Source organism: Sinohyriopsis cumingii, unplaced genomic scaffold (genome assembly GCF_028554795.1).
Source record: "Sinohyriopsis cumingii isolate HCF-2022 unplaced genomic scaffold, ASM2855479v2 utg000913l, whole genome shotgun sequence".
In the NCBI taxonomy this organism is placed as follows: Eukaryota; Metazoa; Mollusca; class Bivalvia; order Unionida; family Unionidae; genus Sinohyriopsis; species Sinohyriopsis cumingii.
In genome coordinates, this window is record NW_028315943.1 from 462,805 (window position 1) to 476,007 (window position 13,203).

A 13,203-nucleotide genomic window follows, 5' to 3' on the forward strand; every position below is an offset into this window, starting at 1 on the left:
AAAGCTATGATATGTATTTATTATTCTTTTATCACAACTATACATATATATATATATATATATATATATATATATATATATATATATATATATATAAAGAGAGAGAGAGAGAGAGAGAGAAATAAAACATATGATACCAAATCATAACTTCAGGAAGAACGATGTGTCATCTCTAAGTCCTAACAAGCAAGACATGTCAGGATGGGCTATGGGGTGTCACCATAATATCCAGTGATATTCAGGGCTTAATTCAGGTCAAAAGTAAAACTGAGTGTCCTCTATTCGGACCGGGAGCCACTTTCAACAGCGGCTATTTGTGTAAAATAAGTTACAAAAAATAACGATACGTCAAACACGATCAATTTGCTGTTCATATTACATGCAAAGAAATTTGACGATATCGTCTGCTTTGCTGTGAATTGTTAAATTCCGACGCAAAAAGGAAGGGAACCTTTGACAAAAGACTATTACAACGCAAAACTCTTATCAAGATCCTTATTTATCCCAATGTGACACGTGTTCAACCATCTTCACGTGTTGCTAAGTTATTTCTTCAAAAGAAACCAATTAACATTTAGTCCAGTACTAGTATGAGAAAGTCCGATGAGAGAGTACTGCTTTTAAAAATTACCTATAAATGACCTATGTAACAAGTCTATGCTCTTAAAATAAGTAACATAAAAGAGTGAAGACAACAAGCCTTGTAAAATTTAACAAATAATTTATTTCCCTAGAATGCAAAATGAAAAATGAGATAAACGAACGTACGGTATTGCGAATTAAATCCAATTTATAATCCAAAAATTAAAGATACAAGTCCTAGTAATAAAAGTCCTGAATTTAACTGAATTTCAAGTCCCGATGATAACCAAATTTGAAGGAAAGACGTGTCTGTTATGGTCAGCGAAGTGCTAATGTGTCAACAGTCTCTTGTTGAATAACAGAAATATTATTCCAGGTTTGAATTCAGTATACATTCAAATGAATGTCTTTAAGAATTTTGTCAGAGCACTTTTGTATTTCCAGAGAAAATAATAACTTGAATTCAATACTTTTGAAGAAAATAAAATTCAGCCCAAACTGGACACAACATCATACAACTTATAGTGCTAGTTGTTAAAGCACAACTGGGAAAATGTTCAGTCACAAGATAATATACTTGTCTACTTGACTTCAGGTCACATTAGCATTTTCTAAAAACAACCATTACCTAATGGAAAAAACCTTCTTAGAATGATCTTAATGAGCCTTGTTTACTAACAACACAATAACCTATTAAATTCACACGGTCCCTGACCTTGATGAACATATTTACCACTTCTTGTTTACCTGAATAATGATTTGGCTAATAAGCTCATACACATAGAGTATAATGAAGCTATTTTTAGTTGTTTACATTAATGAAATTTAAAATAAAAAAGTCAATCAGGTCAAGCAGAAATAAACTAAATTATGACAAGGTCAAGTCCATTAAACAATGTTACATCACAATAACATGTGATGAAATAATTTTTAAAAATTCAAACTAACAGACAAGCATTTAAATTAAATATACATGACATCCATATACATATATACCTATGTGATCTAATCTGTATAAGGAAATACTATGAGAACATATATGCCTAGCAGAACATCGATACGGAGGAGGCAAATATTTATATGCAAGGGGTAGAATGAGGGGAAAGATCTAAAAGAGCAGAAGGAACAATGCGAAGATTTTATTAGAAGTACAGAGATAGAAGAAGAAAAAATAACCTCTCTCGCGAAAGGAAATTCGCAGAGGGATAGACAGACTAATTGTAGTTTGTATATAAAGTTAAATAGGGAACCAATACCAATATTGGAATCCCTATACAACTGCATTTGAGGAGGGGGGTGACGAAATCAGTGAGAAAGGATTTAATATCAATATTATATAAGAGAAAGGTGGATATGGATTAGTTGAAAATCTGGAGAGCCATCTCCTTGCTAAATGTGGACTAATAAATTCTCAGTAGAGTTATATCTAACTGGACAAACAAACCATTTAAACAATAATAAATGTTAACCAAAGTTGCGGGGAAAAAGGGAGGGCTATTCAAAACAACATCCCCAGTATACAGACCGTGATAGACTATTTAAAAATAACTGGTCATAAATGTGCTATGGTACTTTTTGACCCGGAAAAAGCCATTGACAGAATAGAACATAAGTACCTAGAAATGTTATTAGAGAAATTTGATTTCCGAATGTTTTTCTCCAAAATTGGACCAAATCTTGTATAATGAAATTTTTTCAAACGAACACGTGAATGGAGCGGTAACAAAGAAATTTGATATACAACGTTGAACAATCAGTAAGGCATGTATGCCGTCTGTCCTTGCTATTATACATAATAGCAATATAAAGTATATGCCAAAATATAAGAGGCATCCAAAACATCGCAGAAATACCCATACCATATTTGAAATATGAACTAAAAAGTTTGAAATGCTTAAACATGGTGATGACTTTACTGATTTCATATCTGATGTAAATTTCCTTTAAACACCTACAAATTGAATTTGAAACTTTCAGAAAGGCCTCGAGATATAGAATTAATCACGAAAAAAAACCCCGAAATCTTACTAATAGTAAACTCGAAGGGGAATCACACAGGACTCACTCTTCCCCACCTATCCTATTAAGGGCAAGGTCAAGGTCCTAGGTATAATCTTAGGGCACAAGGCAGCTTAGAGAATTACATAAACATGGACAGGAAAAAGTGAACATGGACATCTGGGTGTATGCGCTGCTCAGCATAACGGATAGTGCCTAAGTGGCAGAAACATACGTGTATAGTAACGCTAACTATGAAATGAAATCAATTGATATCAAAAACAAACAAATTGAAGATTTGGATAAGCCAAGTATCCATTATTTATGGAACGGAGCATTACATTATTTACCAACAGAATACCTTTTCAGAGACAAAGAACAGAGAGGGATAAACATTTCAAATCTACTCTATACAAAATTCGTAATCATACTAAATAGAACAAAGCTAATAAAAGCAAACGAGCATTTGCATGGGAAGTTTATATATCTCTTGGTTTTGGATTTACGCTGAGAAACAATGCAGACATTCAGAGAAATGATAATTTAGTTAAACAACTAGAGGCACCCAAGATGTACAGATTTTAAAAAAAATATTATTATTAAAGTATAGGGACAAAAAACACGAGTGGGAAACTGAAGAAAAAGAAACGTACGAATTGGTTAGAGAAGACTCAACAAAGAATATGCTAATGAAAGTCGAACAAAAGAATGGGCAGATAAAATGGGTGGAAGTGTGAGGAGAGTAGTTGGGGGTTAAACCTCTAAAGAGCCAAAGTATGTTCTTGAAATACATGCACGACACATTTCTTACGGGAGAAGTGGTGCTGAATCGACACATGATAAAAAAAAAGATCCGAAACTGCCCACAATGCAGGAGAGCAAATCTTACACACAAAAGTACGTAATCACCCAGTGTGATGAAAATAGAGCAAAAAGGGAACGTTTAAAGAACTTAATCGGCCAGAACGTAAGGTACCATGATAATAATATATTGTATTTAGACCAAATTTCAGATAGAAATAAAATCCAAACATTTATAGATCATGTAATTACAACAATGTTGAAATGCAGGCAGGTTATCAGGATAAAGAGGTAGATTACTCAAGGAACAACAATTTCCTCCCAAACCCTGCAGGAAGAAGACCACTGTGGTACACCGCCCTGCCTAGGCTGTGGTTCCAGACTGTGCTCTGGCTGGTGTGCTCCTCTCTCCCATTTCCCAGGCTTCACAGGCTTGATGAAGGAAAACAAAGTGTATACGAATACCTAATATTCACCACATACATAAGGGAAACTCACTTTCAAGTAACACTACTTTAACAACTACAATCTAGGTACAAGAAGTCTTCCAGACGGGAACAAGGGTCCTGTGTGCCGAAATAAGTATTGAGCGTAGATACCACGGGGCTCTATCACATGGCGCTACGCGAAGCAGACAGACATGAGGAGGAGCCAGATAAAACACTGGTGCACAGCACATGGGTACTCAAACAGCCAGACAAGGGGAGACATGTACATACCACTAGCATGGCTTCCCCACACAATAACAGAACACGTGCAAACACGGACACACCGTCATATATGGAGAATAAATCTTTATATATTATTTTTACTCTTTGTTTGCCGTTTGGCCTTTTATTTTTTTTAGAACAAATTTTTGGACGAAATGAGATAACATAATCAGCCTACATTAAAAAGGGACTAACATAAAACTTGACCAAGATATGAAATGAGTAGCGGAATCCGGAATGATAGCAAAAAACATACCGGAACATAGAATGGAAAATTAATACGAGAGGTGACTTGCAGATACTGCCTATGAGTCATATTAGTAGTGTATGGGTGCATTATAGTGTGAAGGGGACTTTAGTGTTAGATCGGCTGGATGTACCCTAGGGTCAAAGGGAATTTAACAGGGGAATTTTAACATAGGTGGCCGTATACAGCGTCAAGGGAATTTTAACAACGGATTGGGCCTGTTTAGCGTCATGGGAAACGGAACAGGATGATGTCATGGTAATGGACACTGGCAACAATGTTACAAGTAGCTGACCTCAATCCGGCGAAGCAGGACAGCGGAAAAATGCTATAACGCTTGGCGAGACATATAATTTTATATAACGCCTGGCGAGGCGGAACATATAACTTTATAAACATAGACAAACAAACAAACCAAAAAAAAAACGAATACACTAATATGTCAATAAAAAAAAACTGTCTTTTCGAAGCATTGGAGTGGCCCTGAAAAAAGCATTTGGGATTTTATGTTAACACCATTCAGTTAACATAGAGGGCATCTCACGGATCTTCTTTTCTTCTTCAAACATCGTCTGGCCTCTGGTCTGTAGATTAAGACTCTCTTCAGACAGCCATGTCTCTTCACATAGATCCTTCTTTTTCAAAGGGCTATCTCTATGATTTGGGCGATAGCCCATGATGATTTGACAAACATGGGATAGTGCGAGTTGAACAGTATAGACGATACGAGGGTACACGATTCTAAGTTGTCGACATCTTGTGAAGAGAACATGTGAAGTGAATGAAGTGAACTGCGGTTATCTATTGTGGAAGAGCGGATCGAAACAGATTGAGTTCTTTCACCAACCCAAACAGACGGGTTAAAAAATTTAGTCAGAGTGCGGAGTCTGTCTTCCAATCCGAAGAGAGCTACCTGTGATATAACATTCCTTATATAGATGCGCTAGCGTCTGTCTACAGTGAATCAATGCGACAATGTTAGAACATGACGGAAACTAAGAAGATGATGAAATGGGATGCACCGGGTGTAACGACGAGAAGTGATGGCATAGCATTGGCTACCAAAGTAAACACGGTCCTACTTCCAGAAGAGACCGATTTTAATTGGGATTTAATGGATTTTTTCTCTACTTCACAAGAATTTGTTCCTGTAACAGCAATTTTGCCGCCTTCTCCCTCCGTACCACACGTCGAGGATTTTAAACAGAGGCAGAAAGAAGAATTTGGGAAATTTTTGCAACAGCAGAAAAAGCAGAACACGCTTTTTTCATTCAACCATGCTCCAGATCCGGACAGCAACGAAGCGAAGAAGACAGTAGCAGAGATCCTTTGAAGAGCAATAAATACCGCCGAGAGACCAATGGAAATAATCATGCAAAGCTATCTCGGAATTTCGTTGCAGACAGCGAGTATGTTGCCATCGTATACGGCTTCACAGAGTGCGATCGAACGACGAAGAAAAAAAAAACATCTTCCATACGCCAACATAATTTCGTAAAACGATATTGCCATTCTATAATCTCTGCAAAAATCTGCAAGAGACACTCATTTGCTTCTGTAGGGTTCGGGTGCGGATGATGATATTCGCATTCTGATGTTCGGAACAACTGAAAAACTTATCCTTATACAGCAAAATGATCACTAATGTATCGATGGTACTTTTTAAGTTGCGCCGACATCATTTACTCAGCTATTCACTATCCATGCTTTAATTAGCAACTCGGCCTATCCTGTACGTGTTGCTGCAGGAGAAAACAGCATGACTATGAACGCGACATGCAGAAACTTCTCGAACTGTAGCCTGGTCTTAATCCTGCTAGCATTATGGCCGATTTCGATAAAGCTAGTCTAAACGCACGTGCAACCATTTTCGCAGGAGCACGGTTATCAGGATGCTTCTTCCATCAAGAACAATGTTTGTGGCGCAAAGTACAGGAATATCATTTAGCGGATGCTTACCGTGATGATGTACATGTTCACATGTATGTCGAAATGTTTTTAGCCTTCAGTTTTGTTCCAGTTGAAGATGTTCCAGACGCTCTTGATGAGTTGGTGGAAAGCAACCCTCCGGAACATACACCAATCAAAGATTACTGGGAAGACAACTATGTGGGAAGACAAAGAAGAAACCGTAGAGGAAATACGAGATTTCCTATTAATTTATGGACATACGCAACCGTGTAAACGACAGGTTACCACGCACTAATAATTTGGTTGAGACATGGCATTGATCGTTTCAACAGACAGTAGACTGTCATCATCCGTCTGTCTACAAGCTGGTTGACCACTTTCGCAATAAGCAAGATCATGCTGAGATTACGATCGAAGGATATCGAGCAGGATTTAGACAGCCTGAGGCATCGAAATCAAAGTATGTCAGACATAACTGACGTCTGCTAGCTTTGGTTCCAAAATATGGTAACGTACCCTTGATCGAATATCTGCGCGGAATCGCACATAATGTTGCAATTTGAAAAATTATAGATATAAAAAATGAAAATTATATCAATTTTTATAATCATTTTGCCTTGTTTGTTTGTCTTGATTATGCGCATATCGTTGCATTTTGAACAGTGACAGAAATAATACACTGAAACTCATATTAATAATATTAAACATTTTTTAAATAGCGAATATTTACTTATCTATTTGACATAATAACTTTTATAATGTATGCCTTGTGCGCTTTTGTCGGTGAACGCTTTTATCGGCGCGCATTGGTAGGCGTGCTTTTGACCTGCGCGCTAACGACATGACGGCCACTCGAGGACCAAAAGAAATACTTGGAACAGAAAGGCATCACTTTAGACCACGTAGAGAAAAACGAAGGTCGACGATCCTTTGCCAAAGTGATGTTGTACTGTTTGTGGGGAAAAATGTCACAACAACCGAGTTTACCCAAGACATAGTATTTGTCCGATCTTTCAGGCTACTTCCAGATGATTCACGACAAAACCAAATACATGAAACAAGTGGACGTTCTTCGTGAAACGTTGATCTTAGTCAATTACAAAGAAGAACTGGACTTTCTAGAGGATGACGAATTTGGAAATGTCATCATTGCGGCCAACGTGACAGCCCATGCTCGCTTAACCTTGCACGAAGCTTTAAAACTGTTAGAAGATCGTGTGCTTATTTTGACACGGACAGTTGCATCTACATCGATCGCTTGTGTCACCGTCACCCTAACATCGAAGGAGATAATTTAGTAGCCTGGAGAGACGAGCACCCCGACGACAAGATATTTGCTACTGGACGACACCGCTCCTGACGTCAGTCGCGATGGCATGACGTTGTGTGACCCTTCGAACCTAAGTTTGGCGAGAATAATTACTTGAGATCGTACTTGTTCCCGTACGAAGCTACATGTCAGTAACGGAAAAACAACAGGCACGGTATTTCTAACGACGATTATGCAGGAGACTACGCTTTATGAACTTTTGATTTCACTCCAGACCAAGGCAGCGACAAGGAACATTTCCACCCTATACAATCAGGCCAAAATCGTGTGGAACTTCAGTTTAAAGATCCTCTGCCCAAGACGGTGAACGTCATTTTGTATGCCAAATTTGACAATACGATACAACTCAACAGTATGAAAGAAGTCATTCTAGACGACTGGAAGCTATGGAATACCTCTTTGAATGGTAGAGAATCTTTGGAAATGGAATGGAATAATATCGTTTAATCAAAACCCATCAACAAAGACGAAGACGGGACGGTCATATATAGATGGCTAGAACAACAACAACATTTAGTCCCCTGTTTCGCCAAAGACCTAGCAGAAACCATTACAGGCTGTATCAACAAAAATTGCTATGGATGTCACAAACGATCATCCCAGTCAAATTCAACACGATAAATGCATGGTGATGACTCAAGAATAAAAATTGGACGAGCATCTAGAGGACGATTCAGGTCTCATTTCGGAAGAACCAGTGTTGCATCAGTGGTATAAAGACTTACGTGATCATTCATCCCCTCCATTGACTGCTCTAGAGATCCATCGCATCCAAGCTCTCTTGGCCCAAAGTATGGAAACGAAGCGAAGAGACAATGACTTGACAGAGATTTTCAAGCTAAACGTCAGAACTGAATTGATGACTAATTATTACCTGTGAGACCAGCAACAAAACAAAAGAAAATGCATACCTGGGAACTTTTTTACCTTTTGAGCAACAGTTTATACACTGCTTCTTGAAATCCTGTTGTGTGCGCTAAAGATGAACCGCCTCGTCGCAAACCTAATGACCATCAAGCTTATGTCATCAATACGGACGACAGTTATCTCCCAGGAACCCACTGGGCAGTCGACTACCTTCCCCAACGATGCGTGTGTGGAGTATTTTGATTCGTATGGATTACCGCCTTTGGAAAACTACATCATCGTCTTTATGAGAAGAAATGCCCAGACGACAAGATTAAACAACGTGTAATTACAAATCACAGAATACATGGTGTGTGGACAATATTGTGTGTATTTTCTTCATCAACGCAGTTTTTAATATTCCTTTGAACAATTAATGACTTTTTTATCGTGGTTCTTCTAGAAACGATGAAAAAGTAGATCGATGGTTTTGTGACCATTATGGATATATCGTGTCTTTAAGTAGGACAAGTAGTGTACGTCAATGGCCCAATGACTTTCAATAGTCAAAGTCTAACTTAATTTCACAACTTTGTCAACCTTGTCAAAAGTAGTTTGTTATTTGAAAACTTGTAATGATGTTATATGATGTGTTGGTTAATGATTTGTAGAATAAAAAATTTATGTTTGGAAAATTGTTGGTGATTTATTTTTAAATTTTTTTACTTCCATGCATGCTTATTGACTTCTCTCTATCCCTCACCATAAGATAAACTATAACGTTCAGACTCTAAAAACAGCAGGGATGTTTTCAATCGCTTTTGCGCTTCAACCATATAAATCAAGGCGATCTCCAGTCAGACCATCCTATGTTCACTCGTCCACCTATGAAGACGACTTCAAGACTAACCAAGTTGAACGAAGCCCACGTGAATTCACATCGTGTCAGGCAAAACCTGATACCCAAACCTTATGAGACAGAGAATGTCAGGATGTTGAATACGGCTCAAGACCTAATAGGAGAAGTGTTTGAAGAGGAAAGCAAGAAGGGACAAGAAGAATGGACGGAGAAGTATAGACTTCAGAAGCAGAGAGATCAGCAGCAGCAGCAGCAGTCGCAGGAACCAGACTGAAGTTTTGTGGACTGTCAAGTGGACACGAAAAGAGATCTCCTTCTCTTTCCGTTGAAGCAGACACTATCCTGTCGGAAAGCCTGCAGCCAAACGGGGACGCAGTCCTAGACGATAAGAGATTGTCATAACTCCCCAATAAAACATCCCTTTCAGGAATACCCCAGCACTGTAGAAAAGAGATAATAGTCAAATTACCACAAACTATTTGGCTGTCTTTGTGTTTGTCTGTGCTATGAAACCATAGAAGTGTGCCTATAAAAACTTCGTTTCTTTGACTATGTAAAATAGTGTGTGATTGTGTAGATAAAAAATAGAAGTGTATCTATAAACACTTCTTTTCTTTCACTTTGTAAGATAGTGTGTGTGTGTTTGTGTGTAGATACGAAAAGTGTGTCTATAAGCACTTCGTTTCTATGACTTATATGATAGTATGTGTTTGTCTTTAGGTAAAAACGTGAACATGAGTGTTTCTTTTAAGTCCGCACGTTCCATGTTATTGATGGTGGTATGGGCATTGTTAGTTTTTGCGTAAGGGGAATGTTTTTCACGTCTGCATTTCAGGAATATAAAGCAGAGCGTTAGTAAGTCTGGCTAACCATCGTCAACGAAACAACAGTGACAACATCAGCAGAATCAGTAAATTACTCAAACTCCAAATGCACATGGAGTGTGCCATGCACATACTTGACGATCTGGCCATGGAGGTCATAGAAGAATCAGCCAGGAGAGAAGAGTAGGAGGAGGAGAGGAAAAAGAAAAAAATAGAAGAAAATGATCCTGCTTTACCTCATACTAAGGCCATTGTGTGAGGTTAATCCTGAGGTGAGGACACCTCCACAGCCACATCAGCAAGCAGGACAAAGGATAATAAGGGAGAGAGTCTTCAGGGTCCCGCAAACTGAAGCATAGGATGGTGAGGCCACTGAAGCTGCCTCTGCACTTCCAGCAGCTACAGTCAATTGGGACAATGACTTGAGCCGCCGTTATGTCTGTGGTGTCAGCCCAGGGAGATTTCACCATTAACCATGTTTATTTTGAGTTAGAGAAAAACAGCTTTTCTCAGGGCTAACGAGATCGCTAGAAAAGAGACTAATTCAAGTTGCCAAGCGATTTATCTGTCTTTGTGTGTTTGTTTGTAGGAATTGTAAAAAAATGGAAGTTTGTCTGTAAACACTTCATTGTATGCGTGTGGCTTTGTGTGTGCATGTGTGTGTGTGTGTTTGTTTTCCCCTAACAATAGACATTGTCTCTAAACTAAAGAATATTTGTGAAAGTGGAATAGTGTGACTATATACAGTAACTCCTTGGCTAGTCTGTGTTGATAGTAGATTTATTTGGTTTTTTCTCTTCTCTGTGTTGATAATAGATAATGGATTGTCCCTTCTGTAAGTGTCCTAATTTTACAGCTGCTAATCTCACTCATAGATTGTTCGAAAATATAACACAGTGAGATGAACATTTACGCCAAGAAGATCACAAAAGCAGTCACGTCAGTAAGTTGTCCAATGAAAAATTCATTTAACGTATCGTGTTTTAAAATGCTAGAAAGGTGGGTAGAGCCATTTGTGAAGATATGTAACCACTATTTCCTCGTGATGTGAAGTCAGATCTGATGCATGTCACGTTGTCTGAGAAAATTTGTCAACAATTCAGCTTCATGTTTATAAATGTCTTCTGATAGAATTTGTAATTTTAAGTACTTTGGGTAATCTCAGTACGTGTTATATAATATTACAACTTTAGACCGATTCTGAAACAAAGAAACTACCTGTCCGTGAATTAGCCATTGCGGTACTGTCAAATTCTCGGTTATTACCTTTGAATAACCTTGCTGAGGTGGGAGAAACTAGGTTTGTTTGCAACTAGCAGTGATGTCATCGGTCGGGTTAGGCTTAGAGACCGGAAACCCAACATTTTAACACCTCAGTGATACCACCTTCACTTAGTATTATTCGATGCTTAGGCAATAGAAACTCGTCAATAAGTTTTGCTCTATTATTGAAAGAAACGTAGTTGGAACAAAAATCGATTTGTTTGAAACGAAACTGGTCTTTTCTCATAAATCAATTGACGTTATTAGCCCTACCATTAAAATCTCTCTTTAGAAACATTTATTCTAAATTAACATGACAGTAAAATTTGGAATGCATTTAGTCGTCAAACATGGAGTAAGCCAATGGTCATTCTGACAACAAAACCAGTGAGACTCTCCCACCCCTGTGGTTATCCCCAATAACGTCACGGCTATAATCGCGATATAACGGAACGGTGTATATGTAAACCCTGCGGTTATCGTAGCATTTCGTGGTTGTACAAGAGCTCCGCTTCGTTGGGTGTCAAAACTCACATGTAGACGTTGGAAGCTTTGTTCTAGAACAAAGGACCCTTGTTGCTGTGTAAATCTCTTCGCGTTGACAGATGGCCTGAGGCTCGTCTGTTAAACTAGACCGACTGGGGTAGAATTGATATCCAATCGGAACTGAAGTAGGGTGGGGCCATCAATTCTAACTAGAATGTAACGGTCATTTGGGCTGGGAACGGATTAGTTATTGTAAGCCATCGTATCGGTCAAGCAGCAATCTTTTCCGAGGAAGCCACTCGTGAACTGGCGGGAAAACCCTTAGTACATTCTAAGGACAGAAAGCTTCGTAAAGGAATCTTTTGGGGACAGAACTACCTGGTAGTTAAGTCCCGAGTCTCAGAGAGGAGAGACAGGATAGAACAAGGCAGTAGGCAGAGAACAAGCCTAGTAGCTAGATAGAGAGAGAGAGAGAAGGAGGAGGAGGAGAAAAGTAGACAATAAGGGGTAGAGTATAGGAAGAATCGTAGTACGGAGAACGCCGGAAGGAGCAAAGGAATTGGCAGAGTAGAACACAGATGAGCAGAAACCAAGTACAGGGGAAAGCAATCTCACACTATAATCACGTGATGAAATAGGTTGTTACATGGTCGAGAGGAAGAAGATTGGTTGAGAAATTAATATGGTTTAAATTGTATTAAATTGTTATTCTTTTGAATTTCACCTTTGTGTTCTCAATAATTTAATTGTCGGCATTGCTGACTGGGGGCTCGGAGCTTTACCTCTCTCTATCACTAATTTCACTTCCTACAAAAACGAGCCAGAGTGGGAGTTCCATAGTAATTTTAAAAAATATTGGGAGCACCCCACCCCAACTCATAGCAGACGTCTTAGAACGCCATATATATTTATTACTAAATGGAGATAAACAGTTGTATCAATATTTGTATTACGTATAATGCACACTTAAATAAGTCGTTCTATTGCTAATTCGTGGATCATATGTTGATGCCATGGTGTTGTCAAGGTTTTCTTGATAAATTATAAAATAAAGATACAAGTGATATTGAATTCAATTTGATTTCAGTCTGATGAAGCATTAATGCGAAATCGGTCACACATTCTACATGTTGGTGTTGTTTATTTTATAATTTTTATATATATAGTTCATCTTGCAACACAAAATCCCATATAGTTTGACTGGTATCTTCGATATTCGTGAAAATGCAATGTTTTTGTACCATAATATAAATCAGTTGCGTAGCAAACAATCATTAAATGGGAGGGAGGTTGAAGCAGAATTAGTGTCCTCGTATTTTATTCTTTTAAATTAACAATACCATTTT

The 13,203-nt window shown here is 38.2% G+C and overlaps 1 pseudogene; it reads right to left on the reverse strand.

Moving 5' to 3' along the window:
• The window catches only part of LOC149773016 (snake venom 5'-nucleotidase-like), a 31,821-nt pseudogene that overhangs the window by 18,125 nt on the left and 493 nt on the right, over positions 1–13,203 (reverse strand).